The sequence below is a fragment of the Triturus cristatus genome, chromosome 3_2 (assembly GCF_964204655.1).
Source record: "Triturus cristatus chromosome 3_2, aTriCri1.1, whole genome shotgun sequence".
Taxonomy (NCBI): Eukaryota; Metazoa; Chordata; class Amphibia; order Caudata; family Salamandridae; genus Triturus; species Triturus cristatus.
In genome coordinates this window covers 272,110,140-272,131,233 of record NC_140584.1, presented here as the reverse complement: position 1 = coordinate 272,131,233, position 21,094 = coordinate 272,110,140, and positions in this window count along the sequence as shown.

Here is a 21,094-nt window from a genome sequence, read left to right as displayed (position 1 = left end):
TGACGTGATACCTAGAAAGGCACGCACATCTCTCTGAGTTGTTGGCACAGTCATTCGAGCGATCGCTGCAATTCTTTCTGGGGTCAACCTTCTTCCCTCCTTTGACAATAAGTGACCTAGATAGGTTACTTCTTGACAACAATATTGTAATTTAGAAGGTGACACTTTGTGATGTAAGTCACATAGATGCTGTAACAGTGATACTGTAGCAGTTTTGCAAATCTGTTCAGTGTCAGCAGCTACCAACAGATCATCAACGTACTGAATCAAGGCTGCACCAGCCGGTAACACAAACGCATCAAGTTGACTCTTAAGAGCTTGGCTGTAGATCGATGGACTCTCACAGTAGCCCTGAGGTGCGCGTTTGAACCTGAAGCTGCGACCACCTAATGAGAAACCGAATAGATCTCTGCTTTCGTCAGCAATCGGAATGCTAAAGAAAGCATTCTTCAGATCGATCACCGAAAACCATGACGCAGAAGCTGGAATCAGAGTCAGCAAAGCTGTAATGTCAGGCACCACGGGAAACTGTGGAATAACAATTTTATTTACCTCCCTTAAATCAATAACAAAACGATACACAGGAGGCTTGGATGGATCAGTTTGTTTCAAAATAGGTAACACAGGACTATTACACACGTTACCCCGAGTTTCCTCAATGACATCTTTATCGATCAAATCATAAATGATCGCTAATAGTGCTCGTTCTCCATCAAGAGAGATACGAGACTGGGGAATGCGTGGCAGTCGCACGTTGGATTTCAATTGAACAACATAAGGTGGTATATCCAGCAGGTCCACATCATTGGGACCTGTCGCCCACAAAGACTCATGAAGAGAACTCAATTCCGGTGGGAGCTTATCAGTCGACAAATACATAGGAGAGATCACTCTCTGACCCAACGTAAGCTCCACTCCCGCAGGGGAACAGTACAAAGTCGCATATAACCGCTTCAACAAATCCAGGCCCAAAAGATTCTCACCACAACCAGTAGTCAAAATCAAAGGAGCTTCTAACTCACGAGACCCAATTGTAAGGGGCAAAGGGCTAGAAACTGGATTGCTAACGGGGGCGCCAGAGAATCCAACGGAAACATTCGTTAAGCCAGACAAAGGCGCGCCAGGGAGTTTTGAATGCATGATGGAACTTTTCGCTGCACCAGTGTCCAACAGAAAAGGCTCAACTACGCCCAATGTTGCAACTGCGACATAAGGCCCTCTCTGATCAACCGGAACTGATACTACTCCCTCTCTTTGTCTATGGCTGTCCTAGTAATTACCGTCAGCATCAACATCACGCTCGACATAATAGTCGTCCACATGATACTGTGCAGATCTACCAGACGATGAATCGGGCGATCAAAGCAATTTTGCGAGTCTGATGAAGTGGCAAAACGCTCATTCTGATTCTGAGTAACACCGCGACCTCTACCACGTGACGCTTGTTGAGGACCACTACGACCTCCTCGAGCCGAAACACCATTGTGTTGGTCACGCAAAACTGGACAATTAAACTTCAGATGGCCCTCACCCCTACAATATGCGCATTGATTATACCCCAGCATAGATCGAGGTGTAGAGGAGTCAGTACGCGACTGCGATCTAGAAAACTGTGAGTGTAATCGATTTTGCTGCTGCGAGTCATTTTGATTCGAGCGCGGAGGATACACTTGCTGCAATAAGACCTTAGTTTTAAGATCCTTCGTTTTCTTATCTGCGCGTTTGCTTTCTTCTTTCTCTCTATTTTCGTAGTATTGGGCCGTGGCTAATATTTGAGCCGTGGTAGAAACGGCCCACGAACTTTCAGAATTCTTCAATTTGTTGCTTAGTTCAGGCAACAAATTCGATACAAATTTAATCAACAAACAATCGCTGACCTCCCTCAGAGCTCATATCCTGACCACTATGATCAATGAATGACTCCTCAAATCCCGTAAAGAAATCGGAGACACTCTCGCCCTTCTTTTGTTTGCACGCAGACAGTTTGTCCCAGTTAACTCTTATTGCTGGCATAAGTGTCTTCATAAGTGTAATTATCCTCTGGGGCAGATTCTCAATGATCTGTTCAGGTTTAGACCCACCAACTTGCTGTCCGTCAGCCGCCGCAAGAGCAGCCCAATCACCGCCTAACTCAGCTGCGTGATTCTCTTGACGGATTTTCGCCCAAATCGGTTGAGGTACTACGTTACCAAACAACATATCGATATCGGCAAGGTTCATAACAGTAGCATCCACTAATTGGGATAACTCCTTGTAATAACCCGCCGGATTTTTGCGGGGGTCAGGCAAAGTTTGCTTTACCTGCAAAACTTCCGATCGCTTCCATGGGAGGTGTATCCAAACTCTCTGAAAGTGTGGTGGAATAATAGGATTAGCAGCAGGATCACCTGGCATCCATACTGGGGGAACTTCCCGCATAGGATACTGACCAGGTTGTGCCATCCGCTCCTCAGTTTCATCCTTAAACAATGCTCGAGTTTGTACTGTGGATCAAAAAGATAACAGACGCTCTAAAGCACGTCGAACATTACCACCCACAATCATACCATTCGAAAACTGATTCTGAAGTTCAGTCATCTCGGGCGGCACATTGTCTACCGCATCATTATCCCACTCGTCTCTCAAAAATTTACACATTTCCTCAAACACGAATCTTTGTGTGGGCTCATTAAACTGAGAAAACGTTTCGAAAACTATACGCGAAGTGTACTTCGCAGGATGCCTAATCCATTTACGCGCCATTTTCACTAATGACTCACTTTCTCTACCATTGGGAATTTGACTGCGCCTCTGAGAGACATCAGAAAGATCGGACCCGAGTATTGGTCCAAAAAGTGGAGAATAGAGATTAGCGACAGCATTAAATATACGACTACGAACAGAAGGGGAAGAAGAAGGAAGTACAGGAGCAACAACATTAGGAATAAACGTAGGAACAGTAGCAGTAGTCGGGTTAGCAGGAGTAGTAGTAACGATAGGCTGATGAGGTACTGGCAAAGGAGCAGTAGGAAGAAGAGCGGGTAAAGGAGTAGGGACAATTTGCTTCACAAGGGGATTCGGAAGAACAGGAGGAACGACAGGCTGACCAGCAGCCGCCAAAACAACAGGTGGAGGAACAGGAGGAATCACAGGACCCATAGTATCTGGTGCATAGGGAGGTGGTGATTTCAAGAGATAAGACAATAATGGATCCTCTACCGCTTCTTCTCCCTTCTTATCAGAACTAGACGGCAAAACCGGATAACATTTATCCACCGCCATATGGTGCAGTCTAGCAAAAACTTCCTGCTCCTTCTCGTCTTTGTCTCGCTGATACTGTTCTGCATTTCGCATTACCGTAATAACACCTTCTCTCTTATTTTTCTTAATCTGTTTGATTTCTTTCTGCTTGGCCTCTTTACGCCATAACCGAAAGGAATCAAACATGGCCGGCCTAGCCTTCTTTTTAAACAATTTAGCTTCAAGATTATCTAATATTGCAGTTTCAAAACTACCATGTGATGGCCAACTGAGAACACAATCATTTTTAGTGTAACGAATCCAGTATTCATTATATACGATAGGACCTACTCCGTGGCGACTATAGAGCTCATAAATTGGAGTTCCAACTGGAGGTATCGGACATGAATCCTCCAGTCGGGAATCCGTGCTGCAACATTTAAGGAAACCAAACAAAGTACTACGGCCAGGCATCGTGCACACTAACCGAGTTTACAAACTTCAAGGGCTATCGAATTACGATGTCCTCGCAAAAATGCAAGACCCTCGGTTTTTGGCAAATGCAATTGTCAAATAAAACCCAACAACTAAGAACCAACAACTAAGAACCACAAATGCAATGGAACCATGCAAACAACCAGGTTTAACCAAGTTACAAAAAATACAAAGTAACCGTCCCAAAAAGGAACTACAAAACCATGGACTTTGGGAGCGACCCACAAATACTTAACTGAAAGAGCAATGGCGTCACCAGGAAGGCCCGTCTATCGTCTCGCCGTACAAAGGACTACGCCAGGCACCAAAACAGGTCGACAGTCAGGGCATCAGTCCGTCGCAGCCGTCAGGAGGCGGGAATCTTCGCGGGAAAAGTCTTCGGACCACTTATTCCGACAACTGGATCGATGAAGCGGGGTGCACCTTCCCTCGGAGATTTCACACGAAGTTCCTCACGATCGTCGGGCTTTGGACCGGTACCGCTGATGTCGCCCCACGTTGGGCGCCAACTGAAGGACTGGGCTATTCTAAGGCCCAGCGGTGCCAGGGGACAACACCTGAAACCTTCGTGGGTTACCTGTTCCGGCGTCCAAAACACAGAGACACGGGACACTTCCTGCGGCGTCAAAGATCAGTATTTATTTACAGCAGGGATACAGAAATCACAAGAAGTACACAACGTGTAGGTTCTGAGAGACTGCTTCAAATTGCAAAAGTGGATCGCTCCTTTTATACACATTTTCGTCATTGAACAACATAGCAAACAAAAGGTTACAACTCAGTTCCCACAGAAAACTTCAAAAGGGTCGCATTCATGTTTTCAGAAGCCCGGAACATAATTACAGCAGCATTGCCGGTCGCCAACTGTAAAAGCACATTATCCCCACATTAAGCACATTCCATTCTGACTGTAAACAAATTAGGAGAAGGGACAGAAACAGGTGCAAAGGAAAAACAAGGATGCACAACAGATTGGAAAAGAGTGTAGAGAGCAATATCGGAAACTTGATTGCAGGATCAAAGGACTCGTGCCTAATGCATGCACGACTGAAACAATAGACTAGCACGGCAAGATGAGCCTCGAGCGGAGCCATCTGCCCTTGCAGTGTCATCCCCCTCATCATAAAGACACCTTCAAAGGAACACGTGTCCTCCGCGAAAGCTTGGGAATCCCAGGGTCACAAAGCGGACAGTGTCCGTTCGCTGGCTACTTGAGGGCAAGAGACAAAATGGATGCCGTATCTAAAATGGAACCCGAGGGTTCAGATGGACACACCCAGGAATGAGACGAACCGCACATAGTAGCGTAGCGAAAACGCGTACACCCACTAAACTCGTCATTTGCGGTTCGTAGATACCAAACTCGTCCATATTCGAACAAACTCAAAAAGTGTCATTACGATTCTCACGGAACCTCAAAACAGATTGTTAGGATTCTGTGTTTCTCATAAGGGCTAGTGTTTGGAAATACTGCTTTGATTTGAATAATTTTTTGAACTATCCAGAATGGAATTTGTTCACGTTTTGTGGGCATTTTACCCATGACTGTGTGTAAAGTGTGTGGAGTAATTTTTAGTGTATACCCTTGTTGAGGGGTTTAATTTGGAATGGTTATTGGTGGTTGGACTGTGAAAGTCCGCATGACATATTGGACTAATTGTCTGTAAATTTTTATTAACTCTTGTAGTTGAGTAAGTAATTCCTCGTCTGACATCTCTTCGATGTCAGGATGAGGTGTGTAGCCGGCTAAAATCGACCATGTTGCTCCTGGTCTACCTAGTGGACCGAGCCTGGTAATGTTTTTGTGATGTTTTAGGGCGCCTTTAAACCAGAGATTATGCTCCTGGTATGTGTGTGGAATTTCAATATCCTCAAAAGGAATATATTCCTCAGGTGGTTCATCTTCTTTAAAGAAGTGAAATACTTTTATTACTGGATTTGATTCTGGAAATACAATCCATGAATAGAATACCTCTGTCTGAAAGGATTTGTGTGCCTCTATCACGAAAACTGCTCTACCACCTCTTGGTGTTAGGCCGTGTTTTATACGTTTTAGAGTAATGGCTCTCCTTAAGTTTGGAGGGATGTTTATAACACCCTCATCAGTTTCATTTACACCTGTAAAATTAAAAGCTGTTACGACTGGATCAGTCTCAGCATTATCCATGTTCTGGGACATTGTTTTTGAAAAATGTAGAACAAGTTTCAAGGAAACAAAGATAAGGTGCACAATATTTTTGGAACACTGTACCCTTCAACGTTGAACAAACCAAACAGCTAATATATCGGATTTTTGGCCTATTCAGCTTAGTTGGATACATAACCCTACCAACTCCAGACGTCTTATGGAGTATGTGAGTAAGGGTCTCTGAGAAAAGCATGACTTAGTCACTCATTATCTAGCATTAAATAAGTGCCTTACCAAACATTGGGCGCCATGTAGTGTAATTCCTATTTCCCTAATAGGCTCTGCGCATTGGAATAATATACCCTATAGATTTGGCATAGGACTGAGGTCAGTATGCCCCTATCGAGTACATTAAATTGAATTACTTTGTGCCAGCTAACTCAGAGGCCACTAGAAACTCCTTGTAAACAAGAAGGGAACCCATTTCTGGCAACCGCCTTAACATTGACAACTTTGTTTCTCTTTAGAATCTGAACACTCTCAGAATCGTGGAAACAATAGATAACAGTTTCACTCAGTAATCGTGCATGCTTAGTTTCTTCACAGAAAGAATAGACGGGCGTTTCAAGAAAAGGATTTATTGAACGGTCTTATTCCTCATGTAAGAGATATGAGCTGTTACAATCATAAGACAGTATGCGAGATATATTATGTACAGCGTGAGCAGTAGAAAGAAAAAATACTGCACTAGCATTATCTTTTAGATATGACACATATATTCATTTACATAAATAACATAAGCTAAAAATGCGAGTACTCATAAGTTGCTTTTCTAACTAGTTCTACCCCAGTGTACCTAACCTAAGTGTAGTGCAAGGTAAGAAGTAGGTGCTGTGTTCTATAGGATGTTATTCTATAGTTTATGCCAGGAGTCCCTCTAGGTTCTAGTCAGCTCCATACCTTGAAAATGAGAGAGGTGGGAATCTCTTTCCGGGTCTCGAACTCCAACACCCTGCGAAGGGAGTCAGAACACTGGAAGCTGGATTCTCTGCGAGCAGGGATGACAACGTCTCTTGTCAGTGCGTCAGGCCGGGACACGGGCTCCTCTAAAGTTGAGGTCTCCTCCTCCTTGCTTGGGCACGGGAAGGTATATTTGTACCTGGTAGGTGCCTTGGAATGTTAGTATTGAGGTAAAGTCGGGCAGAGGAAGACGTCAGGAATGAACCCTTAAGGAATAGCGGTTCGTGCATAATACATGAGTTCTTGGAGAAATCAATAATCCTGTGCTAGGGGAAACTCCCAAGAGCTTAAGGGTCTGGTTTCTAAGAACTCGTTGTGACGTTGGGGTGTACGGATGTAGGTGACCATGCCTGTATTTGGATATCATGACTAATGCCTAAATAAGGACTGGGATCTTATGCCTATATAAGGGCAATGCGAATTGTGCCTATATAAGGACATGTTTCAGGAAAACCTATATATGGACACCCAAAGCGGAATACAACAAATTACGCTGGCATAATTCGAATTTCGCATTCCTACTGGAAAGCCCCTCACAGTAGGGGCAGTAGATGCTAAGAATCCCGGGAACTTAGTCCTCATGCTTGTATGCCTATGACCACTGCTCCTCTGGGTATATATGAGAGGCATGCATGACTATGCCCCATAATGGCCAGTCTAGCCCTCATTCCAGAAAATGTTTTCATGACGGAACTTTGTTGGAGGTAAACTCCAGCCAGTAAATAAGAACTGCATGCAGGAGAAATCCGCCACGATCCAAGACCTCAATTTAGCAACAGGTCCCTTTTGCTGTTCATCCTAAAGCCAGAGATTGTGCATGTCATTTCTCCACTGCCATGGTAACTGGAGGCACCAAGCACTCCAAACAATTCCAAGGTACCATGCCAAATTGCCATCTTTTTAATAAACCCGGGCGTAGTACTACGCTTCGCCCCCGTAGTGTACGTGGCGCTGCCTGCTTCGCAGTTTTCGAAGTAGGCGTAGCAGGCAGCGCTACGCACACGCCAGGGCGAAGCGGAGCTGTCTGCCGCCCGCCACCCGCCCGCCCTCCTTTTAAAATAATGTCATGTATGATAAAAAAATTAAATATAAAGACTTACCTGCAGCGCGGCGTCTTCGGGGCTCCCTCTTCCTCGTTCACAACTTCTTGTCACAAATGCGCATGTGCGGACGCCCGCGCATTTCTTGCGAGAAATGCGCATGCGCATTTGTGACAAGAAGTTGTGAACGAGGAAGAGGGAGCCCCGGAGACGCCGCGCTGCAGGTAAGTCTTTATATTTAATTATTTTATCATACATGACATTATTTTAAAAGGAGGGTGGGCGGTAGGCGGGCGGCGCGTAGTGGGGCTTCACGGAGCGTGCGAGTGTGCGTAGATTTGGGCACACTACGCGCTGCTCCATGTAGCCCCACTACGCCCAAGTTTATAAGGAGTTTACAAACAAAACCAAAGAAACGTATCTTAATCAAATCAGCACACACATTCATATTTTCTAAATTCCTAAAATTTAAATCCGATTTTATTATTAAATAATAAAAACAATTGACAACAGCAAAATTAATACTATATCATTTCTCTGTAGAAAATGATTCCTTCAAGGTGCTGTAATCAAATGCATGCCAGAAGTGTGGTGCAGTGGCCGGGGCAGCTGACTTCGGAGCACAGGGTTCACGGGTTGATCCCCAGCTCCATGGGCAGCGCAGCTCAGCTAAGCACCATGTGACTCTGGGCACTAGCTCACTTAATTTTCACAACAGCCCCCAGCGCCTTGAGACCCGTAAGGGTGAGTAGTTCGCGCTTTACAAATACGGATTTACATTTACTATAAAATGCCATGTAATTAAAAATTGTTTTCACAATCTGCAGATATCTGCCTGTTATTGTTATGTATTGGTTGCATCTGACACCCAATTTGTGAGTCCTAGGCATGCAGGGGCTTCTAGGACACACTTGTTGATGTTATGGGTGTTCACTGCTGCTAACCCTTACTTACTATGGTACTGCAGACCAAGTCCAAGTACACCATTTTAGCACAAGACTCTCAATGGTAGACATGGAGCAGCAGACCATGGTTTACTCATGAAGGTAAACACAATAACCCACCAACGATTACAAAGTCCAGGCAATACTTGATCTTAATAAAAGATAAGTATGTAATTCTTTCAATAACTCAGTACTACGCAAGATCAGAATGAATTCCAGGCACAATACAGTGCATAAGGCTACTCTAAAGCATTATCACTACACTAAAATACTGGACTTCCTCAGGAGTCAGGAGAGCGTGAATGGGGCATAGCGGGTTCAAATTTCACACACGGTATTTAGGCTATCAGTAAACCAAGCTGATCATAATAGGGTCAGTCTTTGGTACCAGAGTTCAGAAAGTGCAGCAGTATCCACTCTGGGCCTGATTATGAGTTTGGCAGTGCGATGCCAGGTCCCCCCCTGCCGCCACACCACCGAACCCATGGTCAGGCTGCCCACCAGATTACGAGTATTTCTCATGTCTGTCTGGCTGTTTTCTACATTCCCACAGCGGTGCCCTGTAAATGGGCACTGCAATGGGAACGCCACAAACGTTCCTGCACGGCATGGACTATAAAGACCATGCCGTGCAGGAACTGGGGTGCCAGCGCACAGGGGGCTTATGTTTTGTCCCCGTGCATGCCTTTTTTTCCTCTCCGCCAAGGTTTTCATCAGAGGAGGAACCACTGTGGCGGAGAAGAAACTCGTAATAAGCCTGGCGGGACTGTGGCAGTCCCGCCAAGCATATTGCGGCCTCCTGACTGCCACAACACCACAAGGGAACAGTGGTTCCTGCAGGGGGGCAGTGGCCATCTGACCGCCCTGATAGTAATAGAAAGGTCAGAAGACCGCCATCGCCGTGCCCCCACAAGTCTGGCAGTCCATAGACCGCCTGACTTGTGATAGAGCCCTCCGTATAATCCAAATGGATTCTGCAGGGTCCCTAGGCTAACCTGGCATACATACCCCTTGCAGCCTTCTGCCATGCACAGAAGGTACGCATGCATGCAAACATACACACGCTACACTCACACATACTGGGATGTAGTGTAGGACCTGGCTGTACTGAACTGACTAGACAATCAACACAGCAGGGCTGGTAGGCCACTAACCTCTGGAGGTGTTGGGAAAATGGCCTGTGCACCTACTAACAATTCCCTCTGCCATCACTGTCCGCCCTGAATAATCTGGTGCAGGGACATTAGTCCCACTCTACATGACAAACATGCTTGATGCATCCCTCCAGGCCGCACCCTTTGGCTCCCAGCACTCTACAGAACCTAACTAACCTTGCTCCCAGTGAATATGCATGATTGTTGTGTTCTGAGACTAAAACAAAAATGCAAAACTGGACAGAAAGGCAGGGGACATCCCCATGTCAGCAGGGCATACAAAGTTAGAGTTCCTGAATTTGTCAATTATTTGACTACAAAATCTATATTTGAAAATCTGTATTTTCCTCTCAATTATATGTATCAGTCCTATATGGTTTTCTATAAGCTCATGAACCTCCATAGCATTCAGCCAAAGCCTACTAATGATGACAGAATTTGAGCCTCCAACCACAGCTCATTTTACAATTTTTTTCTATAGTAACGATTTAAATAAATTTGGTGCTATCTGTTATATTCCTCGCATGCTTTCTATTTTTATGATGTAGTTTGTGCTCGCTCCAGCATTCCTGTCTGGTTGGCATCACCTGCATCATGTTTACAATGCATTATGAAGATGGTCATTGGCGATATGCCAAATGTCATTTTTTTCAAGACGATATTCTTGTCTATGGTAAAGATGACAATGAACACGACACTATTTTGAGGATGGTTCTGGAGAGGTTAGCTAGCAAGGGTCTCACGGTCAACAAACAGAAGTGTAAAATTGGTGTATCCTCAGTTACCTATCTTGGACATGTAATTTCTGGGGAAGGCATTAAGCCTAAGCTTGAATTAGCTAAACGTATCATTGATGCTCCAACCCCTAATGACAAGGAACAAGTTAGATCTTTCCTTGGGTTAGCTGAATTCTATGCTAAATTTATAAAGGGATTCGCATCAGTTGTTGAACCAATCAGAAATCTACTAAAGAAAGGTACCCAATTTGAGTGGAATGAAGCATGTAATGTTGCTTTTGAAATTGTCAAACGAACTATCAGTCAAATACTCAGCTTAGGCCACTTTGATACTAAAAAAAACCAATACTTACCACTGATGCCAGTTTATCCGGTCTGGGTGCAGTACTTTCCTAAGTTGACGGAGGTGTAGATAAAGTTGTTGCTTTTGCATCACGTGCTTTAAAAAAAGGCTGAGCAACAATATTCTTGCATTGAGAGGGAGGCACTTGCGATAGTATGGGCAATTAAGCACTTCAAATTCTATCTCTGGTGAATTCCTTTTATTTTGAGATCTGACCATTGCCCTCTGGTACAGGTCTTCTCTTGTATGGAGAGTGACAGATTAACTCCTAGGTTGAAACGATGGAGTGAGGGTTTGGAAGAATTTAACTTCCAGGTACAATATCTGCCTGGATCCTCCAACATAACTGCTGATTGGCTTTCCTGGTTACCACTACAGGTGCATGATGATTATGCCGATATTGAGCCTATCAGTTTCTCTTGGGTTAGAGAATCTTCTAATTCTCAAGAAGAATGGGCTGATGCTACATCTCATGATCCCCTATTTTTAATTGTCAAGGATTTTATCATTAAGGGTTGGCCTGCCCGCTGTAAAGATATTGATCATGACTTATTACCTTTTTGGTCTATTAGGAATGAATTAACTCTTCTACATGATGGCCTTATGCGTGGTGGAAGATTTATTCCTCCTCTAAGTGTGATAATCTAAATTGACGCCTACGTGAAAGATATTGGTGGCCTAATATGGATAATCAAGTGGAGAATGTAGTTAAAGATTGTTATCAATGTTCATCTAATGATAAGTCTAACGTTGTTAATTCTGCTCCCCTGTCTCCGGTTGAGGTCCCCAGTCAACCTTGTATGAAATTGGGCCTAGACTAGATAGGTCCCTTTGATTTACTTCCGCCTTCAGAAAGATTTGTCATCCTTCTTGTAGATTACACTTCTAAATGGGTATCTACCAAGTGTGTGAGCAACGTCAACACAAAAGTTATCCTTGATTTTTTAAAAGATGAATTTGCCTGTGAAGGCATCCCTAAATGACTTATTAGAGACAATGGGGTACAATTTGTTTCCTCTGACATGGGAAACTTTCTGGAATCATACACCTTAAAACAGCCCTTTACTCTCCTCAGGCCAATGGTCTTGCTGAACGTATGAACCGTGTGGTCAAAAGTTGTGTACAAACAGCTTTAAATACAAAGTCCCCTCTCAAAGATGTTATACGTGACACTTGGTGGGCTCACCGCACCACAGTTAATCACATCATGCATAACTCGCCTTTCCTACTTTAGCATGGTAGGCATACCCGGTCTAAGTTGAATCCTGGTTGGCTTCCTTCTCAAAGTATTATTCCTTTGGATGAGAGGGAGGTAGATACCAGAATTCATTCTTATCAAAAAAAGTACAAAGAACGTTTTGATTCCAAGAATGCTGCTAAGTTTAAATTGTGGAGCATTGGCTAGTGGGTGTTGGTAAAAAAAAACTGATTTCACAAAAAGGGTGTATCGGAATTTATGGGTCCCTTCATGATCACTTCAATTCATAGGAACGTTGTTACGATGCAAAATGGTTGCAAGTGGAGTATGTCAAGGCTTGTAAAATTCACTGGGCCAAAATCTTCCTCTCCTCCAGGTTTTGACAGTACTTCACTTGCTCCTCATCCACCAGATTCTGGTCATGTCCAGTTTAGGAGGTTTCCTCAAAGATCACATTGTGATCCTGCAAGGTTTAATGATTTCCATCTAAATGATTCTTAATCATTTTTTTGATTCTTATCTTTCTTCTTGTTCCATTTAACTTAATTTTCTTGCCTTGTTATTTATAGGGGATGTGTTATATTCCTCGCATGCTTTCTATTGTTATGATGTAGTTTGTGCTTGCTCCAGCATTCCTGTCTCCATGGTGATGCCACTTTGGGAAGACAGTTGTGGATGAACACTGGAGGAGCAGCTTGTCTATGTTGGTGGTGCTTTGTATGAATAAACTACAATTGAACTAAACCGGTGTTCGTCCAATTTAACACTATCCTTATAAGGAAATTAAACAGGTAAGAACTATTATAAAGTCCCTTGCTTCACATGCTGTAAGTTCTTTTCAGGTAAACTGGTCAAGCACAGCTGTTGAAATACATTTTGTTCTTTATTATATAGGAGGCCATTAGAGAGCTATATGGACATATGCGCTTCCAATAGTTCTTAAATTAAACAGTATAGGGCGTGGTCTCCATGCCAATCCAAGATGGCGTGACCGCCCGGAGCTCCGATGGACCGGAAAGCCTTTTTGAGACTGGGTGCTGCTTCAGCGCTCGCCAAGGGACGAGACTGCACAGTGTCTCCCGCTCATGTTGCGGTGAGTCACCTGAGTCCTCTATAACTCCTGCCTCTGCATTCTTAGGGGCCATAATGGCCCGGGGGGTTTCTCCTCAAGATAAGGTTGCGCCCGACCTTTTGAAAAAGCGAACGTGCTTCCTATTTTCATTTAAAGCATCTCTGTGCTATCTTTGACATTACTTGCATCCCCAGGTGGTCTTTTGTGGTGACTTCGGTGTGCCTCTCCTTAAGATGACACATGTGTTACTTTTTGGAAAAAAATTCTCTCCTCAGTAATTCATCCTAGCGGAACAATTTCTTAATTTTCATGGCAGACATGTCATTGGCTGTCACCATATGAAACTTGTCACTGTTTATTGAATCCTCATCGCTATTGTTGACAAGGGAGGTCGACCCTACGGTGTTTTTCTGTATTTCTGGATGTTTTTTGGTTGCCGCTCTCCACTCCTCACTATGGGGCATATTAACAAGCCAGGCGATAAAATTATCGCCGCGTTAGCGGCAGAAAACTGCCGCTAAAACGGCGATAATGGGCTTGATAATATGCTCTATGGAATTCCAATTGAAGCCCATGTTAGATGTCCTTCACATCTAACATGGGTTTCAATTGGAATTCCATAGAGCATATTATCAAGCCCATTATCGCCGTTTTAGCGGCAGTTTTCTCCCGCTAACGCAGCGATAATTGTATCGCCTGGCTTGTTAATATGCCCCTATGTGACTGAAATTGTTTTTCATTTTGGGGGTTATTGCCTATGGTCTACAGCCTGTGCAGTTTTTTACTGTACATGGGGAGATTACGGAATCTTAAACTCTCAGCTGCATCCAAACACATTGTAAACTCAGACTCGGATTCTACTCATAACAACATGAAGGATACTTCTCCTCATAAATCTGAAACTACACCAGGCGCCATTCCAAAATTGCAACTTTCAAGCAAGATGCATGTGAGAACATCTAAAAGACCCCGCGTCTCCAGTGCACACCTTGCCAACCTCCATAGATATGATTCTTGAAGAAATCCGTGCACTAAAACCTTTCATGGAGGAAACTACTAAAACACTGCGACTTCTGAATGACAAATGGTCTTCTTTAGAATCCCGTGTGCTGGTTGTGGAGCAGAAGACGGAATCTATTCAATCTAGTTGCTATCGCATCTCCTTTTTGGAATCAGAGATGTCTCTTCTTAAGAAGCACACTGGGGATTTAGAGAGTCAGAATCATAGAAATAACCTCTGCATTTACATACTTCCTGAAAGTTAGAGGGTTCCAATCAAACAGTTTTCTTTCTGACTTTCTTGCCTAAGCTTCTGGATATGTCTACCACTGCTGCTCTCAACATACAATGGCTCATAGACTTGGTCCCAAGGCCTTTGTGTTTTGTAGGTATGTTCTTCAGTCGTCAATCGTATGACTTGTACAGTCTTTTTGTTTTTTGTCTCTTTCCCCTTTGTTCGTCTTTTTCTATGTGGCTCTTTTTATCACTTTCCCCTCTCTATTGTTTACTACATCATTATTTTTCCTCTTCTTTTTCTTATTAAACACATTTTCTATTAATGTCTTTTTTATTTTTCATATTTGATTTATTCTAGCCTTAATATCTCTACTGGAAGCATGTTGAATGTTCATGTTCTTATCACTACATTACATTCTGGGTTACTACTTTGAATGTCAATGGATTAGGTAATCCTATCAAAAGACAATTGGTTTTATCTGATCTAGCCATGTTAAATACTGATATCGGACTGCTGCAAGAATCACATCTATCTGAATCTGAAGCTTCCAAATTGAGGAGAAGTTGGGTAGGTCATGTGTTCAATTCTCCTTCTTTAAGTAAGAAAAATGGGCTCCTGATTCTATGCCACAAAAAATTGCATGTTTCGGTTGCTTATCAAGAATCTGATATCGAAGGTCGAAGGGTTGTTGTTAAAACTTCTTATTGATAAGATACCTTTAGTTATTTTCAATGTATATGGCCCTGTTCCTGTTGGTAAAGTTTTTTGGACAAGGATTTCTAACAAACTGCTTTTATTTGATGATGACTATATTATGTTTGGTGGTGACTGTAACCAAATTCCTTATCCCATATTGGACAGGCATTCGACTGTTAATTTTGTTCCCAATAAAATGCACTCACACTTTACTACCACTATACGCTGTAAATCATTAGTTGATAGATGGTGACTCTGTCACCCAGACCTTCGGGGATACAGTTTTTACTCAGCACAGCACCACACCAATCACAATCTTGCATTGATTATCTTTTCCTAAGTAAATCTTAATTGCTTACTCTTGGATCCTAATTTTATCCAACAAATCAGTTCCTTTATCTCTGAATTTTTTTCTATCAATTCAACCCCAGAGTCATCTTTCATAATGAGGTGGGACTCTTTCAAAGCAGCTGCCAGGGGTTTTATGATAAATTTCGTCTCACAAAAGAAAAAATCCTTAGATGCCCAGTCTACCCAACTACTTAATAGCATCAAACAGCTTAAACATCCTTATTATCACTCTAATGATAAATCTTCTTTGAAAAATCTTATTGATGCTAAACTCACTCTTAACAGGTTATCTGCGGATGCTGGCTCTTCTTATCTATTGAAAAGCAGTACCTGGTATTATGGGGGTCAGAACAAAATGGGGAAACAGCTAGTAAATTATTTGAAAATTAAAAAGGACAGCACTAAGATAGAATCTTTACAGGGCCCCGCCGGGACTCTTCTTTTTAAAGATAATTTTATTTTAAATGAATTTGTTTCTTTCTATAAAAATGTATATTCTCCAGAATCGCAATCAACACTGTCTGACCTCTCTGCATATTTTCAGTCCATTCCTTCTCCACCTTACTATCACATTGATCTTGACTCATTAGAAACTGATATTTCATTAACAGAAATTACCCAAGCTGTCTCAGTGTTACGCTGAGGAAAGGCCCCTGGGCCTGATGGCTTTCCAATTGAATTTTATGATCATTTTGCAAAACTTCTCCTACCCAAATCTTTTACTTCTATTTAAATCATTTACCCATAATGGTATATCTCAAAGGACTTTCCAAAAAGCCTTGATTTGCTTAATTGCAAAAGAAAATAAAGATCTTTCTATTTGTAAGAATTATTGTTCCATCTCTCTAGTCAATACAGGCTATAAGATCTTTGCCAAGATACTAGCTTTGCGTACTGACCCAATTCTACCGATCTGATAGGCCCTGAACTATCCAGCTTCGTTAAAGGGCGATTAGCCTCTGGCAATTCTCAAGTCTTCTTCATTGTCCTTAGCAAGGCTTCATCTTTGGATCATCCTATAGCTGCCATCGCTTTAGACGCGGAAAAAGCTTTTAACAGCATTAGATAGGATTTTATGTTTCATGCATTAAGATGGGTTAGTTTCCCACCTAAATTGATTTTGCTAATTTCTCTGCTTTACTCTGGCCCCACAGCTTCAATTTTTGTTAATGGTAGAACCTTAGATTATTTCCTTTTACTTAGAGGGGAAGAAAAGGATGTCCATTATCACCTCTATTGTTTGTCATTAAGTTAGAACCCTTTCTCACTAAAATCATGCAGGATACTTGTATTTCAGGTTTTAAATTTTGTCCTCATCAGGTTAAAATGTCTCTTTACGCTGATGTCATTCTCTTATATTGTTCTAACCCTAAAACCTCCCTCCACCCTTTTGTCAACAAGTTAAAACTTGTTCCCTACTATCAGGTTATCAACTTAATAGTGATAAATGTAAGGTCCTGCCGTTGAATGTTCTATGTCAAAAACATATTTTTGACCACTCGGGCTTCCCTTGGTAACCCTTTGAAATAAAATATCTGGGTCTGTGGTTCTCTCCCACAAATCCTGAAACATTAAAATTACATTTTGATCATATTACCAAAACTCTAAATGATACTATTACACACTGGCATCCTCTTTTTCTTCCTGGTGGGGCCGAATGGATTCGTTTAAAATGATGCTCACTCCTCTGATTTTATACATTATCTCTACGGATCCGGTTCGCATTCCTGGATATTATTTTTTTTGATAAGCAAATTTTTATTTCTTTATAGAAAGCAAAATCAAGGATGACATACAACAGTTCGATTAACTTGGCATCAATAAAACCTATCAGAGAAGCATTGACAAGCAATTGCAAGACCCCCCCCTCCCTCCCCAGCCTGACGCCCCGCCCCCCGCACTCCCCACCCCTTAAAACAGGCCCCCAAGCCATTTCCCCCATATTTTACGGATTTTTTTGGGGCAGCCCCGGGCAGCGTACAACGACCGCTCCTGAGTGGCACACCAATCCACTCCTCTTTTCCAAGTAGCACTTCTGGGTGGGTCGGGTTGTTTCCACGCGGCCGCGATATCTATTTTGGCCACCACTAGGGCAGTAGTTAGGAAGTACTTTTCATTACGGGACCCGTCTAGCCCATCCGTTATGCCCAGCAGAGCCATTCTAGGGTCATAGGGAACCTCCCATCCCAGGACCTCAGTTAACTCAGTTTCAATCGTGTCCCAATAACGCCCCAGGCGGGAACAAGACCATACCATGTGGAAGAAGTCTGCCGGATCCACCCCACAGCGAGCACATGAAGCGTCCTGGCGGAGGCCCGCACGATATAAGCGGTCCGGGGTCAGATATGCGGCATGGAGGTAGTAAAGTTGGATGAGCCACAGCCTAGCGGAAGTGGTAAGCGATCTGGGTGCCATAAGGGCATCCCTCCAGTCAGCATCATCCAAGGGACCCACCCAGGTCTCCCAAAGCTGTTTCAATCCGCTCCAATCTACCGGGGTATTGTTGATCAGGGATTTATAAATACAGGATATTCCCCCCCTCCCCAGACACCCCAACATCACCTGAGCCTCGGGCGGGCTATGGGCAGGCAGTCTGGAATCTAGAGGGACATGGGACTGGACCGCATGGCGCAGCTGAAGATACTTATAAAATTGCGAAGACTGTAAAGAGAAGCGGTTCTGAAGCTCCTGGAAGGAACACATGTGGCTCCCCCGCCAGACATCACCCAAGCTGGAGATCCCTAGAAGATCCCACGTTCGAAATCCCTCAAGCCCCGCCACCTTCTTCAGCCAAGTCCCGTGCCAAAGTGGTGTGATCAAGGACATTGTTCCCGACCAGCGGGTATGCCGCAAGGTGGCGCGCCACACCAGAAAGGGGGCCTGCACAACACCTGGAAGCGACCAGGAAACCGTTGCCCCATAAAGCATATTCTGGATAGGTGAGAACCCGGTAAATTGCACCTCGAGTCTATAGGCCGGATCGTCCCACCCGTTCAAGAACCAGTCATGAATCACCAGCAGCTGGGTGGCCAAATAATACAAGTAAAGATTAGTCATGCTCAGGCCTCCGTCGTATGAGGGGACCCGGCAGCGGTCCAAAGCCAAACGGGGTCTGCCGCCGCCCCAAAGAAATTTAGTTGCCATCTTATCCAGTTCCCGGAACCACGGGCGTGGAAAGAGGCACGGAGTATTTTGTAGCATGTATAGGAACTTGGGAAGGATCATCATTTTATAGAGGGCGACCCTCCAGAACGGGTTCAACGGGAGCGACTGCCACCTAATCATATCTGATCTGGTCCTGTTGACCACAGGGGCCACGTTAAGGGCCCAACAGAGTTCCGGAAGGAGGGTGACCCAGATCCCCAGGTATTTAAATGAGAGCCTCCGGAGGGGAATATCAGATTGCCAGTTGAAACACTCCCTCAACGGGTGCAGCGGGACCAGCACGGATTTCTTAGGGTTCAGATGAAGACCCGATGCCTGACCAAACCGGCAAAGAATCCGACGGACCCGGGGCCCCAAGACCGCCGGATCAGAAAGATATAGAAGGACGTTGTCCGCGTATAGAGCAATTGTGTCAGGAATCATACCTGGCCAATCCCACCCACGGAGAGTGGGATCCGACCGGATCAGCACGGCCAGGGGCTCCATGGCCAGGGCGAAAAGGAGGGGCGAGAGCGGACAGCCCTGTCGCGTCCCCGTCCTATGGGAAACGGGTGGGATAGAGCCCCATTGACCAACACACGGGCTTGTGGGCTCGCGTACAGGACACCGACCATAGCGCGGAACCGGGGACCAAAGCCCAGTCGCTCCAAGATATCACCCAGGTAGTCCCACCCCACTGAATCACCTGCTTTTTCGAAGTCAACCAGCAGAAGGGCCAGATAGGGGGAAAGGCGCTCTCGGTGTGCCAGGGTGAGGTGCAAGCGCCGCAGGCAGTGTCTGGTCCCCCGGTTTGGCATAAATCCACATTGGTCCGGGTGGACCAGTGAGGTAAGGGACGGGCGCAACCGCTGCGCGAGGACCGTGGCATATATCTTGAGCTCGGTATTAATGAGGGATATCGGCCGGTAGTCTGAGCAGGACTGAGATGGGGGCTGCGTCTTGGGGACGACAACTATGGTGGCTGTGTCTGTTTCCTGCGGGAACGAGCCCTTCTCCACCACTTCTGCAAAAAGGTCCCGAAGCCTCGGGGCCAGGGTCTCGGTAGTGAGCATAGTATTCCTGTGGGAACCCATCTGTTCCCGGGGTCTTCCCGGGCGCCAGGCGTTTAATCGCCTCCTCAATTTCTTGCAGCGTGATGGGCAAGTCGAGGGTCTCACACACCTCCTGTCCTAGCCACCCGAGAACCGCCCCATTCGCCCCCAGCAACTCCGCAAGGGAGATCCCTGACACCCGGGTTCGGTATAGCCGGGAGTAGTAATCAGCAAAAGTCTGGGCCATTGCCACCGAGACCGTGTGGGTCCCGCCTGCGGAGTCGTTGATGACAGGAATGATCCTGCCCGCCCGGGGGTAAGTAGCCAGCCGATGGAGGAGTGTACCATTGTTATCCCCCAATCCGCAGACCCGGGCCACCGAGGAGTGCCAAAGAGTCTTCGCTGCCTCCAGAGAGTGTAGGCAGATCTCCTCCCGCAGAAAGGCCAGGCGGCGCGCCCGCGTGGCGTCTCCCAACGCCCCCTGGTTCCGCTCTAGCTCCAAAGACTGAGCTTCGCAAGCCGCGAGTTGTTGGATTTGTCTACGTCTCTACTGTTGCACATGCCCCTTTGCAGCCCCCCTAATAGTCGCTTTGCCGGCCTCCCAAAGGATGGCAGAGGAGACGGAGCCCGCATTGTGAGAGTAATAATCAGCTATCTCGCCTCCTACCACGTTTCGAAAAGCTTTGTCGTGAAGGAATCAAGCGTTCAGACGCCATATCGGGCGGGCAGAGAGGGGAGGCGGGCCAAGAGAAAGGAGCACCGGCGAGTGGTCTGATAGGCCCCTCGGAAGGATGCGTGCATCCTGCACCCCCGCGCATTCGGTAGACGGGACGAAGATGAGATCGATCCGGGCGTGAGAGTGGTGCGCCACCGACGTGTGGGTGTATTGGTGAGCCTGTGGGTGCCAAATCCTCCAGACATCACACAGGCCTTGGGATTCGGCCCAATTCGACAGCTGCTTCACGCGAGCGGCTCGGGCAAGGGAGATCGGTCCTGTCGAGTCCAGATGGGGCGCGTAGACAGCATTAAAGTCTCCTCCTAGAACGAGTGAGCCCGCCGGAAGCATCGGGAGGAGGCCCTCGGTGTATGAAAGGGCCGTCGGTAAAAGGGATGGTGCCGCATAAAGGGACAGCAAGGTGAGGGGTCGCCCCTCAAGAGTACCACAGACCGCCACCGCCATGCCCTGGGGGTCCAAATGCACCTGAGCCAAGACAAAGGGAAAGGACCTGCGAAGCAAGATAGCCACCCCCCGGGATCCCCTCGC